This window comes from Mastomys coucha, unplaced genomic scaffold, assembly GCF_008632895.1.
Source record: "Mastomys coucha isolate ucsf_1 unplaced genomic scaffold, UCSF_Mcou_1 pScaffold6, whole genome shotgun sequence".
NCBI classification, from domain to species: Eukaryota; Metazoa; Chordata; class Mammalia; order Rodentia; family Muridae; genus Mastomys; species Mastomys coucha.
The window spans coordinates 51,968,640-51,986,466 of NW_022196912.1; the positions used below are offsets into that span (position 1 = coordinate 51,968,640).

Sequence of the window (17,827 nt, forward strand, 5' to 3'; positions counted from 1 at the left end):
CCATGTGGTTGCTGGGATCGGAACTCAGGACCTTTGGAAGAGCAGTCAGTGCTCTTACCCACTGAGCCGTCTTGCTAGCCCCTTGTAAAATCATTTCTATTGGTACTTTATAACAGTAATTTTGCTACTGTTATGAATTGTAATGTAAATATCTGTCTTTTTCAATGGTCTTAGACAACCCCTGTGAAACAGTCATTTGACCCCAAAGGGGTCACAACCTACAAGTTGATAACCATTGCTCTAGAGCGAGGTTGCTCCAACTTTACCATTGCTGATAACTTGGTTCAGATAGTCCTGGGCTGTTTTATGGCATGGGACAGCCTGGACACTTAGTACACAGAGTAGCATCCATAGCCTGTAACTGGTAGATGCCAATAGTACCCACTTTATACTGAAAGGCTGGAGAATTTTAGAATTTTAAAATAAGAGCACTTAATAGAAATGTATCAGTAGAAATGTATGGTATATAACCTTTACCTAAAAGGACATGGAGGGCCACTGTAGCCAGCCAGGAATGTAGACTAGCTAGTTCCAGGAACCTGGCTAACTCAGAGCCTCAGGGCTCTGGTTCCTGAGACCTGCCCCTCCTGACTGATCCACAGTGAGAGCGGAACTAGGAATGAAGGTCTACTGGTTTACCAGGCTCTCCACCCTGCCGACCAAAAGATGAAGATTACATTCCTAGAAGGAATATGTTCCCCTCCCTAACTGACTGATTACCTTGGGTTGGGTCCCTCTGAAATTTTCCACTGTTTTTGTTATGTTTCCTTGGTAACCTCCTCACCCCTCCTAGTTTGTGATTTCTCCCTTTAAATACCCCTCACTTCTTGTGTTTGGGGTCGAACTCCTCTGGCCTGCAAGGTCACGAGATCGACCCCGGTACCGGCCTATCCCAAATAAACCTCGTGCGCTTGCAGCAAGATCGGTCTCTCGTGAGTTATTGGGTGGTCGTGTCATCCCAAGACTTGAGCGAAGCTCTCCCGAGCTCCGGGGGTCTTTCAATACCTGTGACAATAAAAACCCTTTAAGCAATATCAAAGATCCCAAGTGGGGGAATAAACAGCTTTGAATTTGAGGACTGATGATGATAGGGGGAAGGAGGAAAAAAAAACCAAAGGAGAATATGGGGCTGGAAAGATAGCTCCGTAGTAGTTAAGAGACCAACTACTCTAGCAGAGGATCTGGGTTTCATTTCCAGCACCTACACAGTGGCTCACAGCTACCTAGAAATCTAACTCCAGGGCATTCCCAGATTCCTCTAATTCCGAGTGTTTCAGGTATTTCCAAGTTCATGGATACATGTGATGCTCACACATACTCTCAAGCACTCATATAAACATAAAATAAACAAAATCTTTCAAAAAGAGGGCATTAAGTGTTTATTACAGGTGAGGCATTGAGTTAGGCATTTTTGCAGATGTTTTCTAGTATGAAGCTTAAGGAAGGTCCATAGTAGTTATTTTATATTATTTACTTTACCTTCCATTTACCCAGGAGGAAACGAAAGCTCAGAAAAGTTAAACAACTTTCTCAAAGTACAGAGAGACAAGATTCAAAGTCAAGATTCCAATCTAAGCCTGATTGATGCCCCAGCCAAAGACTGGTAAGCATTAGGCTCTTTAACTTGGTGGTACTTCTATATAAATGGCCAATAAGTCATTCATTTCAAATTTAGTTTGAATCATGGAACATATTCTATAAATTAATCTATTTCTAATATCTTAACCATTATCCCTCAAAATGTCTAAAATGCATCTCAAAATACTTGATCTGAAAAACATAGAAAAAAACTGTAAAATCCCCTGCTTGATGTATAGCAATGTAAAGCCTGGCTTCAAAAACTTTGTGTGGGGGCTAGAGAGATGGATCAGTGGTTAAGAGCACTGCTCTTCTGGAGGTACTGAGTTCAATTCCCAGCAACCATATGGTGGCTCGCAACCATCTGTAATGGGATCTGATTACCTCTTCTGGTGTGTCTGAAGACAGTTACAGTGTATTCATATACATAAAATAAAGAATTCTTTTAAGAAAACAAAGCTTTGTGTGATTGTAGAACAAGACCACAAGACTTACGACTTGTCAGATGACCTCAAAAATCATATACATGAGGCTTGTCACCACATGGCAGCAGATGGTCAGCTTGCTGCCATTAAGATGAGCGGGTATATATATGATGGGGAATTGGGAGAGAAAGAGAAGTAGTCTGTTATCCATATTATCACCAAAGGCCATGTAGCGGTCTCTGGTCTGAGGTATATTCTGGGGCAATCCTAATGTCCAAGAGCTGTGCAGAGTTGGCCCCACTCTTCACTACTGGAGGACTTGGGACCAGTGCCACCCTTTGCCTAGGTAGCTTGGGAGAGCTGGCCAGAGGGCATAAGGACAGACGAGCTTATCCCACCTCTTGTTGGCTGCAGCACTCAGGAGAGCAGACCCTCGCCTAACCTGGGCATAGTAGTAAAGCTGGCCCTCATGGCTGGACACGGTAGAGCTGTCCCTGATGGCACGAGAGCAGGAGGCAGTCCTGCCTCTTGCTGGCTGCTACAAGCCGGAGAGCTGGCCCTGACAGGAGGGCTGGCAGTCTGAATAACTCAGCTACCACCCAGGCTTAGATCCAGGGCTTTGAGTTAGCCTATGCCAGCATCAACCCATCTATGAACTGCTGGAGCAGGTGAAGGGGACAGCCCTGCAAAATCAAAGCTGCAGGATCTCCATGACACAGGATATCTGAAAGGAGCCCCAGCGAGGATCCAGTATTGATGGTGGAGCAGAAGCCAGAGACCTCGAACCACATCAACCGCTCATGATGATCAACATTTGCAAGTAAGCCTCTTTGGGTAATAAGGTATACTGTGTGGCGACTGTGATACACCCCAGCTTCCATAGCAGGATGACTTCTTTTTTGTTTGTTTCTAGTTTTCTTTTGAGGGGAGATTGGAAGGGTGGAGGATAGTTATGGACAGATGGGGAGATGAGTGGGGTTGTGGTACATACTGTGAAAATTTACAAACAATAAAATGCTAAAAAAAAAAATCATATATACAATCAAAACTCTTAGACCTCAACTCAATACATACATGGTGAACTCACACCCATTCCAGATGTCAAAAGCTGAAAGCTTGTTCTCAAAGACAAAAGACTCATGCTCTCACTGCTTCTCATATAACAAAAAGTCTAAGAATAAACGGCCTCTTCATAGGAGAGAAGAAATAAAATTGTTATATGCTGACAACAGGATCTTAAATGTAGAAGTGCTGAAGAATACCAGCAACAAAAACCTGTTAAAATTGTTCATTATGAACATGTGTAAAGATGTCATATTGAAGACCAGCATTATGTATAATTAATATATACTAATGAAAGCATTTCAAAAACCTGTTAGAACTGATCAAGGGGTTTAAATAAAGTTATAGGATACAAAATAACCACACAAAATTAGTTGGACTTCTAGACACTTATAAGGCTTGGGAATGTTGGTCAGTAGTAGAACTCTTGCCTAGCATGTACAGAGCCCTGAGGTCAATCGTCAACACTCCAAGAAAACAAGAAAAAAAAATCAACATTTAGATACTGATAACAGATATTCCAGAGGAAGATTAAGAGAATAATAGTACTTAAAGAAGCATTAACAATAAAAATATTTATTTGTGTGTTTAATCAAAGAAGCAAAGTAACTTTTTACTGGAAACTGAAGAAAACACAAATAGAAAGACATCCCCCATCCATGTCTTAAGAAAATTAATTTTTTCTCTCTCTTTTTTTTTTTTGAGACAGGGTTTATTCTGTATAGCCCTGGTTGTCCTGGACTACATTCTGTGGACCAGGCTGGCCTCGAACTCAGACATCAGCCTGCCTCTGCCTCCCAAGTGCTAGGATTAAAGGCGTGCGCCACCACGCCCGGCTAAGAAAATTAATTTTGTGAAGAGGTCTGTACCACCCAAAGCGATGCAATTTCTATCAATATCTGGATGTCATTTTTTAAAAAGGAAAAAAAGTTCCCAAATTCATATGTACCCACAAAAGGCCCCCAATAGCCCAAATCTCCTGAACAAATGTAATGGAGCTGGAGGCATTATACTCCCTCATTTTAAAACAATATATAAAGCAAAGGCCACCAACACAGAATGAGATACAATGGACAATAAAGACATCCCAGTGATAAACCCATATATTTATTTCAATTAATCTTTTACAATTAAATTTTGTTTTATGTGTTTGGACAATTTGCTTGCATTTGTGCCTCGGCACCACCCACATGCAGTGCACCAGAGGCCAAAAGAGAACATCAGAGTCCCTGGAACTGAAGTTAGAGAGGTTGTAAGCCACCATGTGGGTGTTGAGAGTCTGACTCCTCTCTTCTAGAAGGAAAGCCAGTGCTCTTAACTGCTGAGCCATCACTCTGACCTCTCACTTGATTTTTGAGCTGGAACCAAGAATATACATAGCCAACGTGTAGTCTCTTCAGCAAATGTGTTTGAAAAACCTGGCTGTTTGCATGTGAAAGAATGGGATTAGGTCCTTATCTCAAACCATACACCAAAATCAGATCAAAATAAAGACTTACATATAAGATGTGAAGATAAAACAACTAAAAACACAGGGAAAGCTACATGCATTGATCTGGAGTTGGATTTTTGGGTACAATCCTCAAAGCTCAGGTAAGTAAGGGGAAAAGTAGACAAATGTCAGGACCTTAAACTAAAAAGCTCTGCTTTGGCAAAAGAAATAATAAACAACATGAAGATGAAAGACCCCCAGAACTGGGGAGATCCTTACTCAAGTCTCGGGATGAAGTGACCACCCAATGACTCACGAGAGACCGAACTTGCTGCAATCACATGAGGTTTATTGGGGATACCGGTACCGGGTCGATCTCATGACCTTGCTGGCCAGAGTTCGATGCTGAACACAAGAAGTGTGGGGTATTTAACCTACAAGTAGGGGGCAGGGAGAGGGTTACCAAGGAAACAGAACATAAACAGTGGAAACTTTCAGAGGGATCTGACCCAAGGTATTCAGTTAGGGAGGGGAACACATTCATTCTAGGAATGTAATCTTCATCTACTGGTTGGCAGGGTGGAGAGCCTCGTAAACCAGTAGACCTTCATTCCTAGTTCCGCCCTCATTGTGGATCAGTCAGGAGGGGCAAGTATCAGGAACCAGAGCCCTGAGGCTCTGGGTTAGCAAAGTTCCTGGAACTAGCTACTCCACCTTTTTTGGCTTGTGGCAGAGGTTTTCCATGCCCCTTTTTAGGTAAAAGTTATACATTATACATTCTAAGATTCTCCAGCCTTTCAAAGAAACATTCCACAGGATAGGAGAAAACATCTGAAAATCATATATCTAATGAAGGATTAATAGGTGAAATTAATTAGGAGCCAATGACAACAACAACAAACTATAGCAAGTACACAGCTTTTGTGTCTGAAACAGTCTTAGTGGGGACAGAATGATAGACAGGGCCAGCAGATGTGGGCTTCCATGAGTGTTGATGGCTGGCAAGGACATAAGGCTTGTTTGTATAGTAATGTCCATATTTTACCTTCCTCCTTTAAGGAAGGTCCTCCCTATAAATACTAATGACTCTATGATAATCAGAGACAGCAGGAGGGGACGGTGTGGCTAAAGTCTCAGCAAAATGGTAAAGGCTAGATTCTTCAGGGCAGCCCTTAAGGCTGTGGAAAAGAACTCTAAAAATAATGAATTCAAAAATATAATAATTTTTCAACTATGCAAAAAATAAGGATGCAATATGAATTATGAGGGACTTCAAGAATCTAAAGAAGCAAAGGCAACTGCATTGATGAGCCAGCTTGTCAGAAAGATACAAACTTAGGCAGATACAAATGCTAGCAGATTCCTGAGTTCAAGGTTAGCCCAGGACAGAGCTGATTTAGGCCCAGGTGTGGTAGATATGGTAATTTCAGGACAGGGTCCCACCCAGCTAGCTTATTGTCTGTGCTTAATAGAGATGGCCAGATATCTGAATTCTCTTGCGTGGCTAAAAGAAAATGTATCCTTTCGGATGCTGATTCATAGGATAATCAAAAGGAAACTTGACATAAATGACTGAATTGATATGTAAAAGAAAAGACTGGGCTTGTGATCTGCAGGAGATCCAGGGCTTTTTTTTTTTTTTTTTTTTTTTTTTTTTTTTTTTTTTAGAATAGCCAGAGAGAACTGCTTGGAGAACTGTCTAGAGCAGAATAAAAAAGAGCTGTCTGGGGATCTTGAGAGAAACCAGGTTAGAGAGAGAGGGGGAAAGAGAGAGAAAGAGAGAGAGAGAGAGAGAGAGAGAGAGAGAGAGAGAGCAGAAAGCAAGCAAGCTGGAAAGCTGACTTCTTTAGAACATAGGCCACCACCAGCTTGGACCCTTGGACCTGTGATTTGACTTGGGGTCATTTGTTCAGACACCCCTCCCTCAGAACCCCTCTCTAAGCTGACTGAGGCTGGTCCTTGGCAAACAACTGGGTTAAAAATGGGCAGAGAGTGGCAGTGGGAAGAGGAGGCTACAGGGGTGCTACAAGAGGCACCATGCTCCTCACTAATTTTCCATTGCAGTCAGATTGTGGGAAGGCAGAGAATCAGAAAGCACTAGGATGGGATGTGGGTGTGGTTAGGGCTGGGGAGGATGGGGACTGAGAATGAGAGCCACTACTGGCTGAACACACCTATAAGATAATAAAGCAGGAGTACTGCGTGCCAGTGATGGGTCAGGCCTAGGCATTTGAGGACATCAAGGCGGACACCATTTCCAAGCTGTGGTTACTACATTCTGCACACTGTTGACACACCAAATTCAACTGGAGAAAGGCCTTTCCATCTTGTCAAGCCTGACTTGGGGAAAGCCTTGCCATCCCATAAGATTTAGTCAGAGGAGTTGAACACTTTGAAAGATAGCTGCACTGTTAGTGGAGTATAATTCACAATAGCCAAGATATGAAATTAAACTATCAGTGGGTGAGTGGTTAAAGACTGGGATACTATTCAGTCTTCAAAAAGAAGGAAAACCTGTTATTTTGATAACACAGAAGAGCCTGGAAGCCAGGTTAATTAAAACAAGTTAGGCACAGAAAGGCAAGTGCTGTGTAATCATGTTCATATGTGGGTGAGCTGCAGAAGTAGAATTTATAAAGTGAAAGAAAGAGAGGTAGCTACTTAGAGGCCAGGAAAGGCAGGAATGAGTAGTTATTTAATAAAAGCTACTATGGTTCAGATGGAACTGAATCTGTCAATGGTCAACAACAATGTACTGTATATTTTAGAATAATAGTTTTAATTGTTTCACATAAAAATGACAGGTGACTAAAATGGTGAGCAAATAAAATTAGCATGATTTAATGACATTGAAAACAAACACATATAAAACATCACATAGTGCTTCAAGGCTAGAAGTGAACTTATAAAGAGAGAATTAAGTAAACATTCTGTTTCTAGAGAATGTTTCCAGTCTGCCAATAGGCACCTAACTGTCCTGCCACACAGAAGAGGTAATGAGAAGATGATGAGAAGAGTGGAGGAGAAGAAGAAGGAATAGAGGAGAAGAGAAAAGAGGAGAAGAAAGAAGAGAGAAGAGAAAAGAGAGAAAGAGATGAAAGAAAAAAAAGAGGAGAAAACAGGACAGGGTAGGACAGGACAAAACAGAACAGAACATAGAACAGAAGAACAGAATAGAATTGAATAGAGAAGAGCAGAAGAGCACCTACGCAGTTAAAGCCAAGAGACACCAGGCAGAGCTAGAGGTAAATCATTCTGCCTTTGGGGATTATATTCCCTGGAATCCTGACAAGTTGAAGACCATTTACTCCAGCTTGGACTTCAAAGCCCTGATACTCAATGCCTTTCTCTTGGGGCAGAGGATTGTCAAATGCTTTCATGAGGATTCTGACCTCAGGAGTAGAAGCCCATGTATCACAATACCCAGGTTCCCTCAAATTCTGCCTTGGAGACACACCCTAGAGTCGTTTGCTTTGACAACTCCCAACCACACATATACTTCCAGCCAACATTTGGACATACATCCTTTTTTCTTTTCCTAAGACACAATCTTATTATATAGTCCTGGATGGCCTGGAACTTGCTGTGCAGACTTCAAACCCTGAGAGATTCTCCTGCCTTCCTCTGCCTCCTGGCTGCTGGGATTAAAGGAATGTACTACTTACTATACACAGTTAGATTTTCATTTTGTAAGATTTGTGTGCTGGGCAGTGGTGGCACACACCTTTAATACCAGCACTTGGGAGGCAGAGGTAGGCAGATTGCTGAGTTCGAGCCCAGCCTGGTCTACAGAGTGAGTTCCAGGACAGCCAGGACTACACAGAGAATCCATGTCTCAAAAAACAAACAAACAAAAAAGTGTGTGTGTGTGTGTGTGTGTGTGTGTGTGTGTACCACCTGCATAGTCAGAAGATGGCATTGAATGCCTTGTAAGTGGAATTACAGGCAGTAATCTGTGAGCCGTCTGAGGTAGGTGCTTGGAATTGAACATGGGTCCAACCTGGTGTTCTTAAGCATGAATCATCTCTCTAACCTTTAAACTTTTATCTTAATTTATAAAAGTCATTAAAAGGCAAAATTCTGACATAAAATAGTGATTAAAAGAAATATACAGAAATAATATGAATAGACATTAAAATAGCAACAATAACTCCCATTATTACCATGCTTGAAGATATTTTATCCTTGAAACAAAGAAAACATAATATATATGCTTGGAGCATTAAGGCACTTGCTGCCAAGCATGGCAACTTGGGTTTGATCCTTGGGGCCAACATAGAGGAAGGACAGAACCAACCCCTGTAAGTTATCCTCTGATCTTCACCCACACCATAGTACAGATGTGCCTGATCCTCCTACCAATAAATAAAAATGTAATAAACATTTTGATTACCTCAAACATTTTGGGATAAGTGACTTAAAAAAAAAACATTATCAAGGATACAAAAGAATTGGATTTCAGATACACTGTGTTGGGAGTGTTAGATGTGTGACTGCAATGGAGGGCATCCCTGCATCCTGGTCAGCAATATTCCTCTGCAATGTGTCTTTAGAGGAATGAAATCAGGATCTCAAAGAGTTAACCTGCACTCCCACATCTACTGCTGAGTTATTCAAAATAGCCCAGGGGTGAAAAACAACTCAACCTTCTGCTGAAAGGGAAGGGGATTAAGGGCAAGCTGCAGTTTACATACAATGGAATATTAGTGGAATATTAGTCTTCAAATATACAGAAATCCTACAGTGTGACATGGCTGAGCTTGAAAGACACCATGCTAAATGAACTAAGACCAAAACAGTAAGATTTTACTCTTGAAGTAGCTAAAAAACCAAAGTCCTCGAGGCAGAAAGCAGAGATCAATGACTGCTGTGGCCTGGGACAAGGAAAATGTCTGTAAAAGTTATGAGACATGAGTAAATTCTAGAACTCTACTGTGACTTATGGCACTTGTAGTTGCCAATGTGGCAGTGTCTATTTAAATATTTGACAAGGAGGTATATTTTATTTATCTATTTTTCCCCAAAGGCAAGCAAGCACCACCACAGGAGCTCGAGGCTTACTTCCTGAGTGAGTTATATCTTGGTTGTGGCAATGGTTTCATGGGTGTGTATGCATGTGTTCATAATCATCCGGTTGTATATTTTATATGTAACTTTTGTTGTTGTTTTGTTTCAAGACAGGGCTTCCTCTGTGTAGCCCTGGTTGTCCTGGAAACTCTGTAGAACAGGCAGCCCTCGAACTCACAGAAATCTGGCTCTTTCTGCATCCCAAGTGCTGGCATCACAGTCATATAGTACCACGTCTTGGCTGTACATTTTAAATGTATGTAGTTATTTGTGCATCAGTTACACCTTCATAAAAATGTCAGCAATCTGAGCTGGAGAGATGGCACACAGTTGAAATCACTTACAGCTCTTGCAGAGGATTGCAGATTTGTCTGAGTACTCATGTCTAACTGCTTAAAACTGCCTGTAACTCCATCTCTTCTGGCTTCAGCCTGTCTCTGCACACATGTATGCATATGCACATACATATGTATATAAAATTAATCTTAAAAATAAAATTAAAATCACATGAGGGTAACATAAAATGTTATATGAATATGTAATTTTCCTGGATTACATGTTTAAAAAAGATTATATATATATATATATATATATATATATATATATAAAGCATTTAAGGGCTAGGGATGTAATTTAGTGAGTAGAATATTTGACTTGCACACAGAAAACACTAAATTTGAACCCAGTAACATATAAGGTTGAGTAATGGTAGTAATGGTAGGGAGTTGTTACATGAGACTCTGTTTTTGACATGTAAAAAAAAATAAGAATAAGAAAATAAACATTTAGAGAAAAAGAGCACTTGAAAATTAAAAACTTGAAAGCAGCCTTTAAGAACAAGACAAGGGAGTGGGGGAGAGAGCTGAAGGGCAATAGGAATAAGAGTCATGTGTGAAGAATGGACAGGAAAATGAGAGGAACAATGTTAGAAGACTCTCTGCAGTTCAGCAGTTACGAGTGTGGATATATGCCGTGGTGTATCCACGTATATGTATGTAAATACATATGTGTTTATGGGTATTTGTCTATGTGCTTGTACATGACTGTGTTTGTGTGCTTCTGAGTATATGTGTATATTCCAGGAAGAGAAAAATGTACATGAAAGAGGAAGAAATGAAAATACTTGGGGAAAATTTCCCCAAATCAAAAGACAAGAAGTTTTTAGATTGATATATCCTCAAATCCTGAACAAAAGGTAAGAATGAGGTTCAGCTCTGTTCTGCAGTTCTGAGCAAGCACCATGACAAATGGCAGCCTAAGGGAGGAGTTTATTTTAACCCATGGTGGTGGCAGGGGAGTCCACGCACCAGGAAATTACGGTTAGTCATGTCACCTCCACGGTTAAGAGCAGAGAGAAATGAATGCACGCCTGCTTGATGTCCCACTGGCTTTCTCCACTTGTATATAGTGCAGGATTGCCCCCCCCCCGTGGCTGCTGACTACAGTGGGCTAGGTCTTCCCTAGCCACAGTCACCAGTCAACTTCTGTAGACTCCCTCCCCAAAGCCCGGACAGTAAACAGCTACCATTTGGGCCCCAGTACAGCGCTGCCCACCTGTTGAACGAAACCTAGCTCTGGTTACTTTCAGAAGCTTCACCCCCACAGAGCAAGAAGGAAGTAACTGATTGGACTGTTACACTGACGTATTTTGGGGGAAGGGTTTTGCCCCAGGTATTTTACCTGTTGCGGGAACAAAGGAAATTCATTAAATTCAAGATGACTGAGTGACCAGAGCTCGTTGTCTAATGTTTTATTTTCCCACGTGGGTAAGGTACAGTATGGCTAGCCTACCTCTTCTTATCTCTTTCAATCTCTTCCTATCTATTTCTTACTCCTATTACCAGAAGAACCCTTTATTTTATTTACGTTGGTGCTGGTTACCAACAAACTTCCCCAGGTGATTATAGGTTGAGTCAAGTGGAATATCAAAACCAACCATCACACTTATCAATACATATTCACTATGACATGTCAGAATAGTTGAAGATGAGAAGAGTATGGGTGGCCAGATCTTTTCCCTCATGTGCATGTGTGCACATGGGTGCTCACCTCTCCCCCGTCCCGCCCCCATACCAGGACTCACTTTTCATTCGATACATTGGAAAGTAAGAAAATAAAATGGAGGGATATCACCAACCCCAAATTCTGCTGGTGAAATAAGCCATCATGCATGAGGATTGAACTCACACAATTACAGGCATTCACAATAAGAAAACACATATGACCTGCAAACCCTTATCCAGGTATATCATGGAGGAAGAAGACAAGGGTCCCAGGAGACAGGGAGAGATCTTAGGATTTCCCCAGGATGGTGGTGAAGGGGACAGGAGCTGCTCACTCACACGGAGCAGGCTGTCCAGAGCAAACTGAGACAGTGGAAGGAACTGAATGCCTTCAGGTTGCTCTGCTCAGCTGACAAGAGTGTGGGTTGAGTAAGTAGAAAGAGCACTTTAAAAGTATATTAATTTGCTAGAGCAGATCATGCAATGGTTTCCCGAAATAGAAAACTCTTTACAGTGTAGAGGCTAGAAGCCTGAGCCTGAGGTGTTGGTGGGAGTTGGATGTAGTTCTGAGGCCTCTCCAGGCTTGTAGAGATCACCTTTTTCTCCACTTGAACTCCATGGGCATACTAATAGCATCTCTTTGTGAGCCCCAATCTTCTCTTTTATAAAACTGCCAGCCATATTGGATTAGGGCCCACCCTTAATACCCCATTTAACTTAATTACTTCTAAATGCCCTATCTCCAATACAGCCACCAGGAACCTGGGATCATAACTTCTACAAATGAACATAGGGACATGGGAGTCAGCCCTTAGGGTTGAAAAATCAAACAAGAACTCCAGGGAATCAGAAAGACAATAAAGGAAAAGCTAAGTATAATGCATGGTTTAGTTCTGAAAAGCATACTTTGTATTAACAATGTAATGAGTGAATATTGATTTAACCAAAATTACACTACAACCACATACAGAGACCAGGAAGTGGGAAGTATGTATGTGTGTGGTACAAGTGGGAACAAGAAGGGGAAAGAAGTAAATCCTCATGTTCCTTAGTGGAAACAAAATAACTTGTGCAAAAGAGAAGAATCAGGAAGCAAAGTACGACTGAGAAGAACTGAAGGGCGCTCATCCGAGGACAGCCAATGGCGCAAGCCCCTGGGCCCGTTGCTAAGTCAGAGAACTACCTCTGTTTTTACTTTTACCATGTGAGTACATAGTGCTATTAACATTTCAAAACTATATTTTCAAAGGGGCAGAAGGCCGAATCTTCGTTTTTATTCTGCAACTGCATGTGCTTCATTAGTGCTTCACCCACCCCAGAACATTGCTTTGTCATGATGAACTCTGAAGCAGTCAAGAACACAGCGCATTGCAGGAGCAGCTCCAGAGAGGTTGTGACCCAATAAACAGGAACCGAAAAGCAGCTCTCCCGGAACCTTCAGCTCAACAGCCATTCACTAAATAGTTGCCTGTTCCTGGGCATTCTGTCAAGAATGATTATTTCTTCCATTTCTGTTCCTTTATTTTGCATGTGTGTCTCTCTAAACATTATCTAATAAAATCTGAGAGGCCCCCATAAGTTTTCAGAATTTGAATCTCTTGATAATTTCAAGACTTCCTCGGTGATTCCTAGTAGAAATGAGAGCTTGCTTAAGATAGTTGCCACCCTCGACTTTCTGCGTGGGCATGGTCAGCATCCAGACCAAGCCATTACAGTGGACCCACCCTGTACTTCAGTCAGTAATGAGCAAGGCAAAAACAACAAATCACTTCTAATGGCAGCAGAGATGAGACAAGGGTGTCCATAGCTGGAACAGAGGTGGTGTTGAGAGTCCTTTCATAGTGGCTGGTGCTGCAGACACCAACATGGCAAGCATAGGTTTCTGCTGCTCTCTGTGGAACCTCACTCTGCCATATGGTTTTTAATTTTTACCATGCTTGCATTTGATCCTGCGAATTTTGTGAACTTTATTTTTAGACCTCATAATATCTACCCAACATCATTTCAATACGTATGTTTTCTGTGTAAATCAGTAGGAGACTACTTCTGTCCTTTTTATTACTTGAATTGATGTCTATGTGAAGAAAAGTTCCTACTGTGATGTCTAATGAAGAGGAACTAACACATCAACTTCACAGAAATAGAATGCTGAGGAAAATATCCCTGACTTACTTTCCTCAAGTTTATAATTGATGACCAAGTACATGCCTTTTGTGATTCACTGACAACTGGGAATTTTTGCATTTATGAGGAAATTATAGGGTTTTTATTTACTCATCCTTCCATTAAGTAGGCAGTGCCAAGTTTGATGAAGTTTATTGACACAGCAGCAAGAAAAAACAGACCAAAATCCTGGGCTTTGTTGTAGCAGTGGAGGAAGATTGAATAAACATGTGCACTCATGCACACACATAAACACACACACACACAGACACACACACATACAAGTTAATTGCACATTATGTTATAAGTGGGTGAATATTGTGGGAAAAGGCCTGGAGATGGAGAAGAGAGGTGGTGCTGATGGGAGAGCTGGCTTCCAAGGAGGGATGCTTGAAAGCCTCTGTGAAGGAGATAGAATAGGCTACTTGTAGAACCAGCACTTGGACAAAACAGGGCTTGATGGAGAGAGAGGCAGGATGGTGGTGGGGATGGCTGGAGCAGAGATCCAGGACTGAGCAGTATCCAGGTCCTCTTTGTGTTGTACTGAAAGTAACAGTAGCAAGAAGACATCTGGATTTTGAGCAGAGGGGAGACTTCCACAGGCCATGGTTTTCTGTTGTTTTGTTTTCCTTGGTTTGTTTTTTGTCATATTGAGTGATTTCAGTTCAGAGGAGGCAACGCTTCCCCTGATCCAAGGAGTAACTGATGATGGGAAACAGTTTTGGTTATAAATCTTGGCAGGGAATGTCCTAGAGACCAATGGCACAGGCCACGGACCCTGCTAAATGTCTTAAAATGGTCAGCTCTCACCATCAAGAGGAGTTCAGCTCAGAAAGTCAGTAGTATCTGGGCTGAGAAACTCTGAGCAAAGACCCCAACCCCTTCTCAACCCCCAGCCCCTGACCAGCGATTAAACAACATGGTGACAGTCTCAGAAATTCTACAGTTGTGTATAAATTAAGTTCTTTATGTTTGACTATTGAAATACCATATTTCTTAAAACAGAATTTTAATTATTAGTTAGAGGAGATTCTTTTTAAAATGTAATTATTTAAATTATTTTTAACTCAGCATGAAAAGTGAAATGTTTCACCAGGCCATCTTATACATATGTATTGTCACACTGTGCTGGTTAATTGTTTGTCAACTGACACAAACTAGAGTTCTCTAGGAGGGAACATAAATTGAGAAAATGAGATTCTGCTGAGAGAACCTTACAAATACAGAGGCAGATGCTTGTAGCCAACTACTGGACTGAGCATGGGGTCCCCAATGGAGGAGTTAGAGAAAGGACTGAAGGAGCTGGACAGGTTTTCAACCCCATAGGAAGAACAACAATATCAAACAACCAGACCCTCCAGAGTTCCCAAGGACTAAGCCACCAACCAAGGAGTTCACATGGCTCCAGCTGCTTATGTAGCAGCAGAAGGCCTTGTCTGGCATCAATGGAAGGGGAGGACCTTGGTCCTATGAAGGCTCCATAGATGCCACAGTGTAAGGGATCAAGGGCGGGGAGGCAGGAGTGGGTGAGTGGGTAGAGGAACGTTCTCCTAGAAGCAGGGGGAGGGGGAAAGGTATAGGGGGTTTCCAGGAGGGGGGGAAACCAGGAAAGGGGATAACACTTGAAATGTAAATAAAGAATATCCAATAAAAATATATATAAAAGAAATATATATACAATATATATAAAATATATGTTATATATATATATATATATATGAAAAAAAAGGATTCTTCTGAGAGATCTTTTCTTAATTAGTGATTGATGGGGGAGGATCCAGCTTATTGTGGGTGGTGCCATCCCTGGTATGGTGGTCCTGTGTTCTATAAGAAAGTATGCTGAGCAAGCCATGGAGAGAAAACCTTCCTCCATGGCCTCTGCATCAGCTCTTTTCTCTGGGTTCCTGCCCTGCTTGAGCTCCTGTACTGACTTCCTTTGATGATTAAGTGTGAAATGAAAGTGAAAGCTGAACAAACCCCTTCCTTCCCCAAGTAGCTGTGGTCATGGTGTTCCATCACAGCAATAGTAACCCTAGCTAAGACCTGTTGTTCTAATTCATTCCTGTCATATGCATCCCATTACTATCTGTTGGCCAATTTCCTTAACATCTCTTTCTTCCCACCCTTTCTATCGCTGTATTCTAAAAACTGCACTTCCCTCTCACCCCACCCTTCCACCCCCCACCGCCCGACAAACCCAAATTCTGGACCTGAGTGAAAATGTGTAGTATTTGTCTTTCTGAACCTAGCATATTTTGTTTAGTTTAAGGACTTTCAGTTCTGTGCAGTTCCCCACAAATGTCCTGATTTCATTTTTCTTCATGGTTATATAAAATTCCACTCTGCATGTGTATTACATTGTTTTTATACATTTACTGATTGATGGATATCTAGGCTGATTCTATTTCCTGTCTATGGTGAATGGAACAGCAGTGAACATGGATGGATGAGAGTCTCTGTGGTTTGTTGACTTAGACTGTGTGGGGTGTAGACACTGGAGTAATACATTTCAGCCATACAGAAATTCTATTTGTTTTGTTTGTGGGCATTTTGCACTGACTTCTGTGGTAGATTCACAGTTATATTCACACTAGCAGCGTATGACTTCCCCTTTCCTAACATCCTCACTAGTATTGGCTGTCATTAGTTTTCCTATTGATAGCCGTTCTTACTGTAGTGGGGTGGAATCTTATGGCAATATAAATTTTCATCTTGTAGGGGAGAATTTTAATAATATAAGAAGGGAAAAATAAACACTAATATTTATCCTGGTTTTTTAAGTTAACCTCTATGGTGTTTCTGCTTATGAATTAAAACAGCATTTTATACTAGCTTAAAACATAGACTTAAAATAATTAAACCTTTAACCTTAAGAGTTAAACTTGAAAATATTCAGAAATAATTGATGTATCTAATCAAGCAGATTTTATTTACATGTTTATTCCCTCTTATTTGCAAATTACTGAAAATTTTATGGGAAAACTTTCCAAAAATAAATTGTAGTTCTTTCTTTAAAAAACAACTCCAGGGGACTGGCTCAGCAGGTATGAGCACTGGCTGCTCCTCCAGAGGACATGGATTTGATTCCTAGCTCCTAACATGGTGACTCACAACTTCTGTAACTCCAGTTCCAGAGGATCTACTGTCCTCTTCTCTGCTGGTACTGCATGTATACAGACAGTACATGCATGTAGGCCAAAGACCAATATATGTATATTAAAAAATATTTTAAAAGTCAGAACTGGATATATACTTCTCACATCCATGGCTTTCACAGCCCTGCAAAAAGTTTCATGTTATTTCTCCCTTTTTTTTTTTTTGAGGAAATAGATATATTTTTACCTGAACAAAGCATTATGCAGTGTGTACATGTGCCAGGACATTACATGGCACCCCATCAATATGCATAATTTAATGCTTTTATGTATATTTTTGTTGTTTTTTCATATTCTTTAAAATTTATAAAATATTATAGCAATAAAAATGAGTATTATAAAATTTGTTTGATATAAAACAACAATCAATTAACAGTCTTATATAGATGCTTGTCTATGGCAATACTGAAAATACATACGTTTTTCTCAATATAAATTTTAAATAACTCCAATTGTATTAACTGTATATTTCAAAATAATACATCACTACTAATATTTTCTTAAATGAACATAAATATATAAAGTGTTTTTGTTTGTTTGTTTTGTATTTAGTAGAGCTTGAAATCTTGGCTGTAACTGTGGTAACTTGATACAAGAGTTACAAACGTCAAGCAAAACATTCAGTCTCACTCTTTGTTTTTCTTTTACAAGCCATCTCCTAATTTAATTGTCTACATTTCTTTTGGGTATATAAATACTTTTAAAATATGTAAGCTGTTCTGAAAACCATAGTATAGTGTAAAAACATTAAATAAACAATACTACTAATAGAAAGGCTGAGATAGGAGAAGCAAGATCTCAAGATCATTATATTGTACACAGGAAGACACTGTCATGAACAAACAAGTTGAAAGTGTATATGGATTGTATAATTTTGGACCTATTTCTCCAATTACCAAATTAGAGAGACCACTGGATGACAGTCAATAAATTTCTAATTCC

At 40.6% G+C, this 17,827-nt stretch overlaps 1 protein-coding gene and 1 long non-coding RNA gene across 7 annotated transcripts in view; one reads left to right on the top strand and one right to left on the bottom strand.

Moving 5' to 3' along the window:
* Lrrc72 (leucine rich repeat containing 72) overlaps positions 1–17,827 on the bottom strand; it is a 66,236-nt gene that overhangs the window by 17,711 nt on the left and 30,698 nt on the right. The gene's annotated exons all lie outside the window — the stretch shown is intronic.
* LOC116080543 overlaps positions 7,692–17,827 on the top strand; it is a 16,614-nt gene continuing 6,478 nt past the window's right edge. Inside the window, exons 1-3 of the long non-coding RNA XR_004114472.1 lie at positions 7,692–7,742; positions 9,524–9,565; positions 10,647–10,759. This is a non-coding gene — a long non-coding RNA (uncharacterized LOC116080543). The remainder of the gene's footprint in view (positions 7,743–9,523; positions 9,566–10,646; positions 10,760–17,827) is intronic.